At 38.2% G+C, this 15,062-nt stretch overlaps 1 protein-coding gene across 3 annotated transcripts in view; it reads right to left on the minus strand.

The window, feature by feature from the left end:
• LOC126850257 (suppressor of lurcher protein 1) overlaps positions 1-15,062 on the minus strand; it is a 256,983-nt gene that overhangs the window by 111,518 nt on the left and 130,403 nt on the right. The window lies entirely within an intron of this gene.

The raw sequence follows: 15,062 nt of genomic DNA on the forward strand, positions 1-15,062 counted from the left end.
AGCAAAGTGTTATAATTTTCATTCAGGCTGCATGGAGATATTCCGTTCCCTTTAAAAACCGTAATCCCCGTTATTTCTACTCCTCTTCGTTGTTATGAGCTCTTCCCGTTTCATATCTTCGCAAAACTCTCCTACGTTGTCTCTTTCCCAAACTTGTCTGTTTGATTATCTGTTGAAATAATCACATTTTACACCTCTTCACAATTTTTCTCTTTTATAATCAATTAATTTTCTTTGTAATATTGCAATTATAAATTGTATTTTAAACTGCACATTGAATGAAAAATATGCAAGATGAATACCGATATTATTTATATTTTTCTTGTTTTAATATCGTAAGATATATTTTCACATGATTAAAAATTTTCCGTTTTTGCTTCTCAATTTTATATGACGTATCACAATGCAACGCGATCAACGAATGTATAATATCGCGCAGATTTAGAAGCGTTAAAAGTGTCACAAGAAACTAAAGGATACCCGCCACCGCGCTAAATGAAGAATCATAATTCTTGGCCGGGCGACGCGTTACCGCGTTGGTACCATAATCCCCTTCCATTTCTTTACTCGTCTCTCGAGTGTAAAGGATGAGCCACCCTTTACCACTTAACGCAGCCCGAAACTTCCCCTTTTCGTCGTTGCATCCACGCGATTCTTTGCCCGTCGTTCCTTCCCTCTTCTCCCCGAAGAGAGCGTCGCTCTTCATCCGCGCTGCATTTGCAGCCACCAGGCGCATACATATATCATCAGCTGTGTTCCCGATGTACTCATCGAGCCATGCTTCTCTGCTCCTTTTTACATCCCCTCTCCCTGAATTCCCGCGGGAACGCATTGTCGAGGGTAGGCCAACGCGATGCCATAGTTGTAGCGTTCTGCCTCTCTTTTCGGTCGGGGAAATTTATAAATCTTCCTCTTCTTAGACTTGTCTCGGATCTTTCGTTGCTCACTGAACTTTCCACACTCTTCCATCTTTTGTCTATATCTCTTTCTCTCTTACCGACCATCTCCCGCGCAACTTTATAATTTTATCGGTGGCAGTGCTTCATAGCGCGATATCCATTAGCGTTAATTCGGGGCTACTTAGCGGTCGGTCAGTTTAAGTGGGCGACACTCGAGCAAATATCCGTGGCCACGGTCCAGAAAGGAAACTTTTCCACGATGCTTTGGGGTTCCGCGTAATTGCGTGGAATCGAGGAATTTTCTCTTCTTTTTTTTGCATGTATACGCCAATCCTTACATAGTCCGAACGAGCCATAGCTTTTCTTCCGTGTGTAAGATGAATGTGTGCGCCATCCTTAAAGTAAGCCAACCAACCTACTCGCCATTCCGTCCACCATGTATGCAATAAGTCTCGCTCGACCACTCTCTAATGCGGCCAATATTTTCACCTTGTACTTTGATGTAATTCGCCTTCCTTAAAAAGTCACTCGCATTATTTAAAAGGATCAATCGATATCCATGAGACGCGCAGCTGATTCCCTATAACCAAGTTTCCTCTCTTCTTTTATTATAATATATATTTAATTATAATAAATATAACTTTTCTTTTTTTCTTTCTTTCTCTTTTCCTTTTTCAATTTTATTCTAAAATAAAAGTATTCTGCAACTTAAACTCAGATGTTCAATTACAGTCAAATATCTTGGAAACTAAGTTAAATCCGACATTTTTTATGGCAGTTTACGATTTCAAGGGAGAAGCAATATATTTGATAAAATAATTTTTATCCAGACAGAAACATCACAAAGTGATTTCAATATGTCATATTAATTTTTTTAAATAAAATTCATATAATCTCCTTTTTATACATTTGATTTTTTTCCTCTAGGCGTATTTTGCATATAAGAATATTTTAGAATCATAAAAAATCAATCATTTACGAGATATTTTATAATTTATTTTAATGTATTGTAATATATAAAATATGAAATATCTCTCGTGTAAAGTACTCGCTTTTCCATTAAAATATTCGTTAAATTTTCCACAGAATAATAAATAACATTGATCGATGAGCTTATGTACAAGTATAGCATTTCACTTGTAACATGCAGTTGCATATTTGTTTTTTAAAAGCATTATGCATTTTTATGCTTTTTTCATATCAATCAATTTATGTCTATATGTAAAAATATGAACATAAAGTCAATGAAAAAATTAATATGTATTTTATAAAATAGTTGATATTTGATATGTTTTTTTCTTTCCATGTCTCTCTCTCTCTCATAATCTGTTAATATAAATTATAAGAAATACAAAGGAAATCTTTTTTTATAATATTATTTTAATATTTTTTCAGATATGCAATACATAGAGGCAATGATTAAAAAATTTGATACATGCAATAGATATCATATGATCCATTAAAAAAAAAAAAAAATAAAAAATTGGAAATGATTTTGATGCCTCTGGTTGAGTGCCTCTGGACAAATATTATCCAGATCACAAATCACTTTTTTTCAAAATCATAATTATGAAAAGCGAAAAAAGGATATTTCAGATCTAATTTGTCTTATAACTGGACACTCTCTATATAATGTAAACAGTTGCAGTACAGATAGACATAGAGAAATTCAATGGCCTTCGTTATGTCCGCGCATGTATGTGTGAGAGAGAAATATTTCTTGTTCCGGTAACTTGAATACGTCGGCAAACGTAAGTACCTCGAGCGTACGACGAGTAGTCACCCTCTTGTAACCTACTTCAAGTTCCACTCTGCATCCACGCCCTGCAGTAACTCTATTTCGCCGCCTTGTTAAAGCTACGTTTCTACCTGGTCTTTCTCATTCTCTCTCTTTCTCTCTCTCTCTCTCTCTCTCTCTCTCTCTCTTTCGCTCACTTTTTTCTCGCTAGCGTGCTGTGACGGCTAGCGCGGGATCTTTCTCTTGTAGGGGGTTTTTCGCGGGTCAAAAGGTGAGCGTTTTCGCGAATGCGAGACATTATGCATGGCCGTGCATAAGGTAAGCACGCGACTTGACAAGAGGGGGTGAGCGCAGAAGGGAAGACGATTCTCGCAATCCGCCGACCTACGTTGTAGAGGCGCACGCGTGTTTCCCCAAAGTCATGAAAGTCTTATGACGCCGGGGAGGTCCGGCTCTCGTAATTCCCGGCGTCAGCCGCCGACGAAAATGGGGATCGTTGGCCGATCTTGCTTTTCGTAGCGACGTGTTCGCGATGAGGAATTACTCTCGCCGCATCGAATTAGTAAAGAGTTTTGGCGTGCGAATTAGTAATCGCTGCGGAGCCATCTACGTTTAAATGCACACCACGCGAATGGAGCAGTGCCCCCTTATCGATCGCTGCCTACGAATGTCTATCTTACGTTAATCTCGTAGTGGTCGGTGCGATTGCAATGTTAAAATAATAATATAGTTTCAAAGAAGACAAGTAAGTCATTTCCAGTGAACGTATGTTTCAAATTCAGATTATTGAAAATGAGCATTAAAATATTTATATAGCGTATTCCGCGTTTAAATAGAAACAATCCCAACATTTATATATTATTTTGTAAACGGAAAACATATTTATTTGGAACGCAATATATGATTTAAATTATCAATTAAACTTATAATTATCGGACTGACCATTTTTAAATATTTACGTATTTTTCATATATAAAGAAAATAATTAGAAAAATAACGAAATAAATATGCATTTATTTCATTTTTTATACAACGTTGTGAAAACATGATTTAATAAAATTAAAATAATAGATATGAGAGAGATATAAAAAGTATAAATACGTAAATTTGTAAAAATATTAAAAAAAAGTATTAAAAAAAGTATTATAAAAAGTAAAACATTTTTTATTTCTCATACAAGAAGTCATATAATTATTTTATTAAACATTTTGTAAATTTTATAACAAGAGAAAATCTGAAGTATTTATTTTTAATTCGTAAGATTAATTAAATATTTCATACTGTATTGTAATCAACATACACAAATAAATTATTATTTTAATTAATAATCATTTTTTATAATCTTTCTATAGACAGTGAAAGAAAGTAAGTTTGATATTTTTATTTTATTTAAAACTCAAACACTGTTTGTTCGAGTTTGTACGATTGACTTTATAGAATTTTTGATCCTCTTGCACCTTAATAATTGGGTCGCGGATATTATAATAGTGTAATTAAAAGCCTTATAAGGAAGATTAAGTATTAGACTAGAGTCCTCTGCTGTTTATAACTAGGTCAGCAGACACTGGTACCCAAAGTAATCCTTTTACTATCCATAGTTTAGGGGTGCCGCGAAGTAATTATGGTCCAGCAATAATTTAACTTTCGCATAGCAGTAATGAATTTCAGCTATATCGCGGAGTTAATGACGTATTACGAACGACAAGGGATCTCGCAAAGGATTTTGTGTATAATATCGAGTAAATTAATTTTCGTGTAATTAACGATCGATGCTTACGTATCGCGCGCGGTTTACATGCGCGCCCGCTCGTTTATAAGCTCGCTTCCCCACACGAAAGTGATGAACAAACGCGCAAACAAAAGCTTAACTGTTAATTATTGCCAATCAACGTGTAAAAGAGAAACTTGTGATTTGTTTTTTCTTTCTTTTATTTAAACGCATTGTTAATGATAACGATTTATAGAAAGGGAGGCTATAAAATAGGGTTGTGTATCATAAAAAAATTACGATATTCACCTGCGGATAAAACGCGAGACGGAGTCTTCAGATGGATTAAGTTCTCCGATGCTGTCCTCCGCTCAATAAACGACGGGGAACGACTTTACGACTTTACGTCGTGTTTTGACGTGCACACGACGGAAGAAAAGTACGCGAGCAGTGGAAGCGATATTTGAGAAATAACATCGAGAACGGATTTACGACGTTTTCACGGCGCGTAGACGGCGGGAGACGGCAGACGCGAAAAGGTGGGATAAAAATGAGGGGTTAAAGGCTGAGAAACGGTAAACATATTTTTGAGCTCCGACAGTTAAACCGTCGATCGAAGTTGACGGAGAGAAGTCTCGAGTAGAAAGGACGATGGTAGCGGTGATGCGTTAGAAGGGTGGGGCCCGGAAATGGGAATTAATGAAGCTCGGGGAACGGGATGGCGCGAGCGAGCGAGGATATTACGTGTTGAGGATATGGGCTTGCCAATTACAATCGTATCCGAGCGGCTAGCGCTCCCACGAGGCTCGCAGTCGCCGCTTTCTATCCAACGGCATGCATAGATGGCCAACCAGTTTGGCTGTACTACACGTACACCATACACGGTTAATAAATATATGATTTTACACAAACACACATATACAGAGCGCGGCTGCGCGCCTATGTGTGTTTCTATGTAGATGGAGAGATACGTATACGAGTGCGGAACCGGTGCTCGCGGTAGCGTGAGCTCGCAGCAGCGCCATTCGCTCCCCATCGCCGTTTCTATTTTCCGTCTGCTACACCGCAACTTGGAGTCAGTCAACCGCAAAATGTATCATCCCCTAGTTTGTACTCCGTCCGGGTTAAATTAGATTTTATTGGACTGTTATCCATTCTCTGCGCTCTCCCGCGGAAAGTACTTCCGGCCGAGGCAATCACGGCGGGCCGCCTCTCCTGGCACCCCCGCGCGACCAAAATTCGTCTCCGCTCACCGCGACCGGCCGATCGGGGAGTGCGCCCTCCGAAAATCGAGTATAGTTTCCGGTCGACTCTTTCGCGCACAGCGTATATTCGATACATTTTTTCTTGTACGTATAGACATTATTACACGGTAAAGAAAAAAAAAAATTTTTTTCACGCATTTTTATTCTTTGTGCGCCGTAAACGGTTAAGCGGATAATCAGTACAAAAAGCTGCTCTTTCGCAAAGCGCAGTTTATACCCGACGACAAATTCTACATTTTGTCAAAAAAAAGGACAGGAAAAAGGATAGAAAAATAGATATCGGAAGAGCGAGAAGCGTTCATTTGTAATGTAGGAATTTAAGTTTAAGCGATTTGCGCAGTAGCATGCAGATTTGAATCCAGCTCTCATATTGAGTAGGTCGCTCGTTTACTTGTGCTTTTTTCGCTGTTGGAGAGACATAAAGTACGAGAGATAAAGAGAAAGAGAGAGAGAGAGAGAGAGAGAGGGAGAGGGAGAGAAAAGTAAAATTGACGAGAGAAAGCGTAGGACGGTTCACTTGTGTCGTCAAGTTGCTTCGATATATCCCGCGCGCAATGTAGACAGACTGTCACAACTTTCTCGAAATTGTCAAAGCTGAACACCCCCATCATCTCTCAAACTTCCGTTTTCGAAGACGCGTCGAACGCGTGAGCGCGTTTTCCGCTTACCTTCCGTCACTCCGGCTAACTTTAAGGAGTAATACACATTGCGCATAGACATTGATTCGTTTAGCCAATATGTCTTTGTGAAGCGCGTACATTATTCTTAACCAAAAACATGGCGCGAGAAGCCAAAAGTTTAAACGATAAAAATGTATATATGATTTGTTAGTATAGTATATTAATATCTATAAAATAATATGCGATACATAGATTATTTAAAATTATTTTCAAATACTAAAACGAACTTTCATTAAGATTACTTACTTTTAACGTTCAACAATTACTGGGGAGATGTGTGAGAATATTTATAACTTATGCGTATGTTTGTGTATGATAAGAGGATCCTGTCTGTTTGCGTAACATTGTTTGCCATCCTCGCTAAACTTCGCAATATCCGGTTTTTACAGACTTTTATAATGGCGGGGATACACTTTTATTTCTCCCTCTTAACTTGAAATAGTGATCATAAAATCACGACAAAACTCTACCGCTTGAGAACACAATTGAAAGGGCAAATGGTTGAAAGGAAGATGTCACATATATAAGATGTCCCGAAACTATGGTCATGCCTTTCAGCCACAGATTCTTTAGCCAGTATTAAATCGATCCTACTATATAGCGAGAATTTAAAGGGTTTTTAATATCTTACAAGTATTTATTAAGACTTGTGTTAAAAAGAGAAAGAGAGAGAGAGAGAGAGAGAGAGAGAGAGAGAGAGAGAGAAAATATTATATTGCTTCATATAATTCCTTTTTTTTCTTTTATCTATTACATAAATATTCTTTGAACAGAAGCGAAAACTGCCATTAATGAATGCATCATATTTTTTTAATCATCTTTTACGAACATTAATTAAAGAGAGATGTTCATTTAATAAAGGAACATTTATGTAATGGAAACAATGAACCTAACAAATTTTTTCCAATATCAATTTTGAATTTAAAAATTACGGAATGCAATATTTTTAAAGTAAATAACTCATGTTTCAACGAAAGAGAGAGAGAGGCAAGAATTCCATTATATAAATATCACTGATAATGAAGTATAATATTTTTTAATATTCGAATGCAACGCGTTTCTCAATTACTCCCACGCATTTCTCATTCATGTATGATTATAGAACATAATAAAATATTGCACATGATTCATTGTATGAATTATTCTTGCCGTCTGTATTGCTTTAAAATCGATAGAACATAAAATGCCGGGCAAACTTTGGCGAAGCGTATTTGCGATGAAAAAAAGGACGAAAGATGGCAAGCTTTTGATTATCGAATGTTCGCTGCACTTTAGTTTCTGTCGCGGGGTAGTTTTTTGTACCGACGAATTATCGGAACGACGACTTTGCGACCGAAAGAAACTACCGAACGCGCGTTCAGTCCCGCTCTCTCTCTTCCAGTCCGTGCAACGACGAGCTCCTTCCACGAGTGCAACTAATGATAATTGTTACGACCGTCGCGTGGGCTTTTGCACGACTGTCCCCATCGCAAAAACCGCGAACGTTAGCGTCGCGTTTTGCGCAAACTTTCGAGGCGGACGCGAAGATTACGCGGCAATAACTCGCCCTCGTGTAATAAATGTATTCGTTCGCGAAAAAAGTCGCCAGTAAAATCTGCGAGCTTCCGGAGAGCTTCTTGGATGTCTTTACTACTACTACTACTACTACTACATCTTTCCTTTTCTTCTATTTTTCCTTTCCATCGTGTTGCCGGTCGTCAGCGCGAAAAGGATCTGATTTTTTCATGACGAGCAAATCGTGTAGCGCGAATGTAAATATTTTACATCGTGCGTCTTAGCAGGTAGAGGAAAATGAGGAGAGAGATGATTTTCTCTCTTTCTGTTTTAGAAATTAGAATTCTTTCGTGTCTATTTAATGCCATGAAAACATGTCTATTTAAAGTCGTGTGAGAGTGCGCGTGCGTTAAACACTCGAACGCGATGTTAATGAAACAGCGGTAACTTGACGCCCTACTTTGACGCCGGAGTCTAATGTTCGGATAAAGTGGCCGCAAAGTTGCCTATATAGATTGGCAGACGCAACCAAGTGGATGGTTATACGCTTTATCAATGCTCAAAGATGTGCAACCGACCCTTCTTCCGCGTTCTCCCCTTCTCTCGCGCGAATGTAAAGTTTCGAACGAGATTAGCACATTGATATATAGCGTGCTGTAAAAATTAATAACTAAATTTACCGCGGACTGTGAAATCCGATATTACCTCGACAAGTTTGCTCTAAAGCGTCAGATTTTACGATTGCGCTCGATCATTTCTCAATGCGATAGGAGAGACATTAAAGGCTATTGAAACCAATCGGACAGATTTCCAAGTGTACGCATATTTATAACAATTTTCGCGAAATGTCATTTAAAATTGTCAGATTATATCGAAAATCAGTTAAATCGATATTTGTACCAGAGAGAGAGAGAGAGAGAGAGAGAGAGAGAGAGAGAGTACGATTCGAGCTCGTGTAATATTATGTTTTTGGAGTAAACACTCAAGCAGAATCTATCTCTCGCGATATTTGTTTACTGTTTAACTGTGCTGAGCCATAGAGAATTTTTTAAATTCACGACGCAAACGCAAAAGAATCCTTTTCAAAGACCGGCAAGGCCGATTGAAAAATTAATATGACCTTCTTTGATTGTCCATGCCAAGTTGCGGGAATATGTCGCGTAACCTACCGACAGGACATATCGAATCGGGCTACGACGCTATAAAATAAGCATTTGGATGGTAATATTTAAAATGGTTAAGTCTCGAAGGGGGCATTAGCCGGAATAATCCATGGATTCACGATTCCATCCACTAGAGCTTACGGGTTGTGTGTGTATGTCTCTCCTATAACTCGTCCTCTCTAAAATTTATTTACAAGCTTCCTCTTTTCGGCGATTTTTCCAACAATTTCCAGCGGTCGAAGAACCGCACAACGCGTTTGAAGCAATAATACGATATGTTTTAATCACGTTGCAATAATTGCTAATATAATCGAATAATAATAACTGTATAATTGAAAATTGTTTGCTTGAATGTTTCATTAATACGTCAGGAAATATATGCGTAAATTTAATATTTATTAATACATAAATAGTTTTATATATGTCTTTATTTTGTCTATGAAAACTGACTTATCATTGGCAATTATACAATTGTACAGAAAAAATATGATCGATGCGCGACCGGGTGTGGAATATACGTTTATGCGACCAATTCCCAGGCTCGCAAATCGGACAACTCATTTGTCTTTATCATCAGCGAACGGTGTGCGCGATGAACGGTACTCTTTCGTAACGATTTGAATACACGGTTCATTAATTGTATAAATGTGACGTTAACGTCTTCGTTACAATCCCGCGCGGGATTTTTAGAAGATTAATGCGGGAATTTTAATCATCAGTCACATATATCCCTGTCTCGTTTGTGTCATGGACGTGCGAGAAAATTGAGATAGAACCGTTAATTCGATCGTCAAGACGGCTAAAGCGCTTTGGAAACTGTGTTTGCGAGAGAGAAAGGATTGAATATAAATTTTACAATACGGGTAAGCTATTGTTACACTTTATCGATCTCGAAGCCAATATCTCATCTTCGCTTGCGGTCTATTAGATTTCTACGGCTTCCGAGGCGATGGCAGAGGAAGAGAGGTCATCGAGTTTCTCTCTCTCTCTCTCTCTCTCTCTCTCTCTCTCGTTGCTCCTTCTCCTATCTCCACGGAGAAAAGGGTTAACGTAAATCGTGACTCTTTCAACGTCAATCCGTGAAAAGCGCGCGAGAGATGGATCTTATACATTTCCGACGAATCCGGGAAATGCCCGATTTCGGATATCCCGACCGCACACACCCGACAAAATCGATAACCGGTGCCGCCGAATCGACGGCGCTCGCTGCCACTGATAGATCCACTGCTCGCAAGCTGCGGCGATTTATCGGCATCTCGTATGATTCCTGCAGCGAGGCGTGCAAGTATTCCCGGTAGCTACATGTTAATGCTAGCCGTCATTGCATAATGTTTGTTTATCGCGGTATTTACTTGTCACATCCGTAGGGCACCTTATTAATGATGGTGTAACCGAAAAGATAATGATTTTATATAAAAAAACAATAAGAATCGATAATAAGAATAAGTTTTTTTCCGTACGAGGCTTAGTTTTTTGAAGATTGACTTTAAAAATTAGAAAATTGATTGAACGTAGGTGAACGCATTTACACAAAGTAATTAAAGATCACTCGACCTTAAAAAAGCGTAGATGTTATTATCTTTTAAATTTTAAAATCAATTTTTCAGAAATAGGTTACTATATACAAAGTTTTGTAACATTTTTTCAATTACGATTTTCATCGTATCGGTTTTGTTATCTTTTTTATTTAATTTTGATATCAAATTTTTATTCCGCGAGTCTAGAAACCTTTAAATTTGAATAAACAATTAAAAATGTTTTCCGTAATTTTTATTGGCTTAATTTATAACTTTTCTACAATACATTCAATATTGAATCACGAAAATTTTATCTTATCTTGATCTTTACAATAAATATCTTTTAAATATTAAAAGTTCTAACAATATATTTAATTTTAAACATATTATAAAGAATATTGTGGTAAATATTGTTAAAAAACTTTTTACATTTTCAACTTTAAATTTCCCAAGGTTTTGATGTTATAGAATATCTTAAAAGAATTGTGATAAAATTAGCATAAAAAATTATTAGAAATAGATCAAATATTTGAAAAAATAGCTATTTCTTATTCTGAACTTTGCAATTTGCGACCGATTGGTATTACCTTTAAATTCTCCTTTCGTAGTTTACACGTGAGCGTAGCAATAATTTCCCCCCGTCCGAGGAGATCTTGAAGAAACTTTCTTCGATGGGGAAGAGAATAAAGCGGGCACACAAAATGTAATTCGCGCCATAAATTTCGGCAATCGCGTACGCCGGACAAATGCCGGTAATAGGCTCTTTTCTCTCTCTCTTTTTTTTTTACCGCGGCCAGTTTAGCACCCGCTTTATCACGCCGGATCGTTTCGCTTTGAGTGGACATTCTGCATCCGACACGTAGATGCAGGTGGACGCGCTTTATGACCGACGTTATATTATGATCAGAGTTCATTTGTGCGTCGGACATTGTCGGATAGGGACGAGAGATAGCGCGTATTATATCGTACTTACGGATGACATTTCTCTCCCTCTTCGTTGATAATGTAAGTTAATTTCATCATTCACCGTTGCGTGTTTGAGTCTCTATCTCGTATAACGATTTTGCGTGAAAGCCACCGCGATTACATCGCGACAATTTCAGCTTTCTAAATGAGAACGCTGAACGATCGTCCGTTCAAAAGCGCAGTTATAAACTTCCGGTGAATCGCGATAACGTAATTTAGCGCGGATTACACACTTGTCTGCGTTTTTGGAGAGTATATTATGGAGAGTATATGTAATTCTTTCGTTCTCCCGACGTTGTCAGATATTCGCCTGGCTAATAAATTAACAATTATAGCAAACAATATCGTGCGGATGCCCTAATATGTGCACAGCATCGATGTGCGATGTGTTTATTATGTAGAACATTTACCGTTATACATACCGCCTCCTGATATACCTGATCACAACACGCTAGTCGAATGTTTTTAACTATATGCGTGTGCAATGCGCTAGACGACCGTGCATATTCATAGCGTGATGAATAACGTGAATATTCAAGAATATAAAATTGGAGTGCTTGCGCTCCACTTACGGTCATGTAAATTTGTCATTTGGTTTCATGAATTATAAGCTCCCCTCTCTTTACTTGCCCGCCTCTCCCCGTACTTGCCTATCAATCTAAAATTTATCGATATATTGCCGTAGCGGCATACATTATCGCAATTATGGAATAGCGTACATCATCGAATCTGCTGCTACGATCGCTGCTTACTCGAGATTCTTTAGATTTTCGTACGTTTGACAAATATCGGCATGCAATATCGATCTGTCGAGTTGACAAAGTACCCTCCCCTCCTTCTATTAAGGAGATTTAGATTTTCAAGTGCATGTAAAAGAGATCTCTTATACAAGACGGAGCGTGCGCGATACAACTTTACTTTGTAGATAACATTCTCGTAAGTCAAGAAGAATCCTCTTATTCTCGCTCGCGACAAGAGGGAACGATATTTCATCGACAATTAAATCGCGCTGATAGCAGTGAGGGAAATTTGTTATCGCGAACGCGCGCGGTAAGTCGCGGGAAGTTTGCGACACTTACGTCTTAAGTGTAAAGCGGGTGCGCGCGCGCTGCTAGAAAGTTATTATTAGTTTCTCGCAGGAAAGCGTACTCTCTCTCTCTCTCCTCTCCACGGTACGGAGGGACGAGCGTAAAATAGCGGGAAACAGTGTTATGTCGTTTGCAAAGTTGGCATCGCGCGTACACATAGCGTTTTCCCGAACGCGAGGACGGAGAAAATTACCAAGTTTCGATCCATCATTCGCCTCCCATTTCGCTTTTTCTCGAGACATTCTAAATTTATCGTGTGCCAAGCGGCTACGGAGGCATTATCCCGAGGAATGCATTTTTTTTTTTTTTTGCGAGCTAATGCGTACGTACGTTTTTTTAGCGGAACATTATCCCCCTAAAGCGGACATTGTTTATTCCTTCCGCTTTTATGTGCGATGCACGGTAAACGAATCTCTGATAAAGAGCGAGAATTCTGTTGCTCTCGGTTGAAAATTGAAAAACTTGTGACATTTTGCGCTTTAGAGAACGACGTATATTTCTCCGTCTATTTATCGGCGCCCTTCTGTAAGTAATTGTCTTATCGATGCACGCAGTTGGTTCGATGGAAAAAGAAAAAGACGTGAATGAAAATGACGGGAAAGTCGATCTTTCTCTTGTGAGGATGGGTCACTTTCGCGGCCCGAAAAGCGACGATATTTTCACGTAACTATCCAATTACGCAAATGTAACTTACACGTTCGACGATGTTGCTCGTTCTCACTTTACGTAATTACTGTTTGGTGTACAAACGCGCGCCATTGAGATGCATGATCGAGATCCCTACGGATGCGGCGCTTTCAAAACATTTCAATCTTCTTTCCGTTACCACATTAACTCGTCCTGTAACGATCTTAAAGTTGAGCTGTTCGAAACTGCTCACTATGTATGTGTGTGTGTGTATGTTTGCGCGCGTATGCTCTACTCTATTACATTTTGTATAATATTAGAGGAAAGCTGTACGAAAACACGAGCATCGTAAACCGACACCCCCTATTCCTCAGCGATTAAGTGCCGCACTTTATCAGAGCTGATATGAACTTGGTTCGCTTACTTAGCTTATTAAAAGCTCGTAGTTTCTGTATATTCATGTTGTTCGTTTATATGCTAAATCAATTTATATATCGAGAGATTTTGAAATTTGAAAGCTTTTTTTTTCTTGTGAGCTTCTTTGGCAAAATATATAATAACGACCTACAAATAGTGAAGTACGTATGTAAGTATCTTTCGATAATATTACATTTTATTCTACGTGTTTGTAGATTCCAAAGTTTGTTTTATTCATGTTTTTATTTATTTTATCATGAATTTTATCATATTTCTATAGTTTTCAGCAGGTATGTACGTTTCGCTCAAAAGTTTGAAACAATTTTATCAAAACTATGATACAATTTAATAAAACACAATCTCTAGTAGAAAATAAAAATATTTATAAATTTTTATGTTACATTTTTAGCGGCTAAATTTTCTAAAAAATTTAGAGACTTCTTCCAAGAAAATACGACTGATATGTACATATTTTGCGAGTCTATAATGCAGCTGCAGGGATAATTTAAGAGCAAAGAATCGCGTACCTAAGAGAAATATGCGAATGGATAAAGGCATGTATATACATATGTAAATATTGTACATTGTGCGCGCTTCATATTTTACGGTAAACCGAAGCGTGTCGCATGAAGAGGGTCGGAAAACTGGGATAGGGATCAGCCTTCGCACGCGTAAGCTTCGGTGTCTCATAAGGGTGGCGGCTTCCATTCGAGCCTCGAGTACTCTCATGACTCCGTTGTGCTGGTTAGGGACTCTCATTGCCACGCGCGTTTCTACTCTCCACCGCCACTGTTGTTGTACATCCGTATTAGGAGATAGATTTACATGAGTAAACACGTTGAGATCTAGGGTTCTACGTACAAATTGAGATCAGAGTTAAATCCGGGAATGTAGAGGAATAATTTGAATATACGTATTAATTAAAGAACTGTACGCGAGTATATACGAATACGTATTATGAACGCTTTAAAAAAGCTTATAAGAATTTGTCAAAAAATATGGCACGCATATTTTATATAAAATCCAAAAAAAGAATTAAATAGATTTAGAGCGCGCTGTCTTTTTGTCGTTCTTTTCCTCTTTTCGTCATCTTATATTTCTTTTATCGTAATACATAAGATATTATATTGCACGAGACAACTGCAACATTCAAATGCAGCTAAATCGAGCCCGCATTATGTGTGTCAATAAAAGAGAGAAAGCACGTTGAACTCAGAACGAAAGTTGGGTCATCGAGACCAAGCTACTTGTCAAGCGTATTTACGGCGGATACTTAGGATATAAAACGAAGATCTTATTTTCATGAAAAAGCCATAAAGTTTGTCGTAGTTCGTCCGTGCTTTCAACGCCGGTCGCCGTAACATACGGGATGATGATTCCACGGGCGCAAAGTACTCACACAAAGTTTATATGCCGTTGCGTTACGTTAGAAGTTATGTGGTGTGTGGGACTGTCCCCGGGGAAAATCATATTTCTACACGTATTCGCCGACGCGCGTTT

This window comes from Cataglyphis hispanica, chromosome 6, assembly GCF_021464435.1.
Source record: "Cataglyphis hispanica isolate Lineage 1 chromosome 6, ULB_Chis1_1.0, whole genome shotgun sequence".
Taxonomy (NCBI): Eukaryota; Metazoa; Arthropoda; class Insecta; order Hymenoptera; family Formicidae; genus Cataglyphis; species Cataglyphis hispanica.